This window comes from Tupaia chinensis, unplaced genomic scaffold, assembly GCF_000334495.1.
Source record: "Tupaia chinensis unplaced genomic scaffold, TupChi_1.0 Scaffold141372_1, whole genome shotgun sequence".
Classification (NCBI taxonomy): domain Eukaryota; kingdom Metazoa; phylum Chordata; class Mammalia; order Scandentia; family Tupaiidae; genus Tupaia; species Tupaia belangeri.
This window is the reverse complement of record NW_006201235.1, coordinates 267667-272145: the sequence shown is the minus strand read 5'-3', so window position 1 is coordinate 272145 and position 4479 is coordinate 267667. Positions and strand designations below refer to the sequence as shown.

Below are 4479 nucleotides of genomic sequence, written 5' to 3'. Positions count from 1 at the left end.
ACATGCCTTGCCTGCCCCTCTTTTTTTTTTTTTTTTTTTTTTTTTTAAGGTTTTTGCTATAGGGCACATGTGCTTATCAGAGACAGAAAGCAAGAAATCACCCCCCAGGGAGGATGGCCATGCTGCAGTTCCTTCTCTCCCAATCTCCTCTCTGGAGTTTTGGGCATGCACGCACACATGCCTAACATGAGGTTCAAGCCACCGGGGTCTTGAATGGTTAACTATGTGTGAGTCTAGCGGCATAACCATTATGCCATCTCAGAAAGATGGTCCGTTTACCCCTGTTAAGTCACCTATTCATTCCCAATAACGATGTTAACACTGTTTTGTGTATCCTCCCTAAGGAATTTATGTGCATATAAGCAAATCATATATGTGTACTTACTCTTCCCTTCTGTACGTACACTGCCGTTGTCTTTTCCCACTTAATAGTAATGTGTGGGAAGTGCTTTATAAATTCTAAGATAGTTAAAGTACTATTACATAAGTAAAACAGGGGGTTAGGAGTTAGGGAAGGTTTTAGTGCCTTTTGCATCCTGATATCAAAGGACTGGGGCTGGGTGAGATGGTCGGAAGAGATTGGGATAAGTTATGTGGTTAGCCTGAATTTCTGAACTCACCCCTTTTTTTTTTTGAAGAAATTTTTGCTGTAGGGTGTGTATTTTCACTGGAGAGACAGAGACAGAAATAGAAATCATCCCCCCCACCCCCCGGGGATGGTCATGTTGCAATCTGTTCTCTATTTTCCTCTCAGGATTTTGGGCTAACATGAGGGGTTTTTTCCCCCAAGTTCTTTTATACATTCAATCACTTTACTTAGCTTGCAAACTGAATATTGTAACACATGTATATTGATCCCCAGTCCAGTTGATAATAGTATAAAGTTATCTTAAACAGATAATATCCCATTTCTTTGTCCCATTAATGCTAAGCTTCTTCATTTTCCTACCTAATGTCCCTTCTCAGACTATTTAATTTTATTTACTTATTTTAATTTGACCAGAGAGGGGCAGAGTGAGAGAGAGAAGGAAAATGAGAAAGCAAGCCAAGTCCAGGACTCGAACTGCAATTGACCAAGAAAGCAAGTCACCAAGTCCGGGACTCGAACTGCAATTGACCAAATGAGAGTCCAGCGACCCTAACCACCACGCCATCTGCCAGCCCCTAGCATGAGTTTTAAGCAGCTGAGTCTCCAACTGTGGTCTACTAGTGGAAATCCAGTGACATAACCATTGCGCCATCTGCTGGTCCCCCAAGCTCACTAACGTTTATTTTCATTGTCAGAAGGCACATGTGCTTGCTTACCTGAGAGTCAGAGAGAAAGGATTCCTAACTGGGGCATGGTGGTGTCACAATCCTTTCTCCATTTCTCTATCTTGTTGGGATTTGATGCACACATGCACTTGTGACCTAGCATATTTTTTGAAGTCTCCAGGTCCGGGACTCCAACTGCGCAGTCAGCCACGTGGCATCTGGCTACTTTAACCACTATACCACTGACTGGCCCTTTACTTTTCTATATACAAAGTTTTGTATCGTTTTTGTTTCAGGTTGAATGTGAAATCCACTATCGAGGGAATTCTAGCTCTTCAGCCCCATGTGTGCCACCTAGACCTGGCTCTGCAAGAACCTCCCTAACATCTGCAGACTGAATCCAGTGGACTGGAATTTGGACATTCTTGCTAGGAAGGTTAAGAGACTGATGGGACCAGAAAGGTAGGTACTTACCCATAGAATGCTGCCTTAAGTTTTCTGCATTATACATACATGTATGTGTGTCTTTTCTATCTAAAAAGATTAGAGGTTCTTTGAGTTACGCTTGTATATCATAATGCAAGGCACACAGTAGGCACTGAATAAATTGTAATGAATGCAAGTAGAATTGAATGACAATATATTAAAATGGAAGTATCTGCAGTTTTAGTATTATTGATTTATAGCTTATATCAGTCCTTCATGAAACATCTGCTCACATACAGAAAATATACCTTTTGGCCATAAACACCAGTACTTTGAAGCACTGCCCACAGTCAACAAATGAGTGGGTCATTGTTTAAGGAGTATTTATAAAATACGTAGTAAAGTGCGTGGTTGGCACGCGCCTTTAGTCCCTCCTACTCGGGAGGCTGAGGCACTGAATTTGAGGCCACTCTGAGCAACTTAATGAGACCTTGTCTCTTTAAAAAAAATAGTAATTATGAAATGACCTTTGTGGTACAATGACACTTGTCCAAGTATGATTGGAAATCTGAAGGGAGCAACGTTTTGGAAAAGGCACCAGGATATATATTGTAGGGTTTTTGCTCTGTGTCAGGGACACAAAAATCAGACCCCTGTAGTCTGGGTTTTGTCTGTGAGATGAGATAGAGAAGTTGTCCTTTTCAGCATATAATTATTCTGTAGTAAGTAGCGCTTGGATCAGGGTGGCAGATAATGTGTTGGTTAAGGGCACTGGACTCCCGCATGGCCGACCATGGTTCAATCCTGGACCTGATGGCTTGCTTTCTCTCTTTCTCACTCTCCGGTCAAATTTAAATAAAGTTAAATAAAGTAATTCTTTAAAAAGAAAAGTACTTGGGTCAAGATATTATTAGAACTGTAGAAACCTCTTATCATATCTTCCATCTACATTCCCTTGTTAATCTCTTTGAAATTATTGTCATTTTAAAAATTTGCCATAGGGTTCATGTGCTTGTCAGAGATAGAGAATACACCTCTCAGGAGGGATGCCATGCCACATCCCTTTCTCTATTCTCTCAGGATTTTGAGCATAGATGTACATGTACCTGGCATGTTTCTGAAGCTTCTGGATCCAAGACTTGATTGAACCATGCAGTTGGCTGTGTGGGATACAGCTGCCTTAACCATCACACCACTGGCTGGTCACTCCCTTGTTAATCTTGCATGCTGCTGATCTGAGAACATTTCACATAGTTAAAGCATTATTTAAATGTAGGAATAGGGAAGGAGTAAAAAAGCACTTTGATTATATTTCTCTGAGGTACTTAAAAACCTCAGTTTCTCTTTGACCTATAAGACAGTATGTCATTCTCATTACGTTCTAAAGCTAAAACCATCTTCTATAGTTCTTCCTCTTATTTCGTGTAGGAAGAACCATTTAGTGAAGTGGAAACAGTGTGTAGTTTCGAAAGAACTGGATTTCAGTCCTGGCTCTTACTAGTTAGGTGACCTTGGAAAAGTTATGTAATTTCTAGGGCTTTCATTTTTCATACAAATGTCAGGTTATAACGTTTGAATAAACCGATTTCTGTAGTGCTTGACAAGTAGTAGGTTTTTTTTTTTTAAAGAATTGTTTTATTCAACTTTATTTTTAATTGGATCACAGAGGGACACAGATTGAGAGATGAGAAAGCAAGAAAGCAAACCACCAGGTCTAAGACTCGAACCACAGTTGGCCAGGTGGCAGTCCAGTGCCCTTAACCACCATGCCACCTGGCAGCCCCAGACAAGTAGTAGTAGGAATTTTAAAGAATGACGGCTACCTCTTCCTTGCTGTCAACTTAGTCATTCCCATTTCTCTGATGATGGAAATGTGCTACATTTGTGCTGTTTAACATGACAGCCCCTAGCCACATATGGATACTGAGCAACTGAAATGTGACTAGTGTGACTGAGAATTTTAATGTTCAATTTTAATTTTAATTAACTGGCCATACGTGGCAAATAGTTACTTAATTGGCCAAGTAGCTTTAAGGTCCACTCGAGCTCCTTTTATTTTGTAGTACATTTTTTTTTTTTTTTTTTTGCTGGGGGAGCAGGTAGTTTTTATTGTTTCTAGGTTTTTTTTTTTTTTTTTTTTTTGTTTTTCAAACACTGGACAATCATGTGATACACTAGATGCACTCCTAGGCCCCAGGTCTGTGCACACCTTTGCAACTGGTCCTGTGATGGCAGAACCTTTCATTTCATCTTTGTTTACTGTGACCCCTGCATTATCTTTAACATAAAGAACACACCATCTTCTCTCTGGTATGACTTATATCAAATTACCACTGCTGGGTTTACCTTCTTCCTGAGTTTCGGTTTGCCTTTCTTGCCTGGCCTTACCATGCCACCCATACTAGTAGCAGGAAGCCTATTCAGTCGTCCCTTGATCCCCTTCACAGAGATGGTATTTTATTTATTTATTTGTCTATTAATTTAAATTTGTCCAGAGAGGAACAGAGAGAAAGTGAGAAAGCAAGCCGCCAGGTCTGGGACTCCGAACCATGGTCAGCCATATGAGAGTCCAGAGCCCTTAACTACCTCATCATCTACTGGTCCGGATGACATATTCTTTTTTTTTTTTTTTTAAAGAATATTTTAATTTTGTTTACTCATTCATTTATTTTAATTTGACTAGAGAGAGAGAGAAAGCAAGCCACCAGGGCTGGGACAAACGGAGTGATTGGCCGTGTGGGAGTCCAGCACCCCAACCACCACACCACCTGCTGGCCCCCCCGGGAAAGGACTATTAAA

At 40.6% G+C, this 4479-nt stretch overlaps 1 long non-coding RNA gene across 1 annotated transcript in view; it reads left to right on the top strand.

The window, feature by feature from the left end:
• The first annotated feature begins 1568 nt into the window (after positions 1-1568).
• Positions 1569-4479, top strand: part of LOC102472074 (uncharacterized) — an 11734-nt gene continuing 8823 nt past the window's right edge. Inside the window, exon 1 of the long non-coding RNA XR_336681.3 lies at positions 1569-1716. This is a non-coding gene — a long non-coding RNA (uncharacterized LOC102472074). The remainder of the gene's footprint in view (positions 1717-4479) is intronic.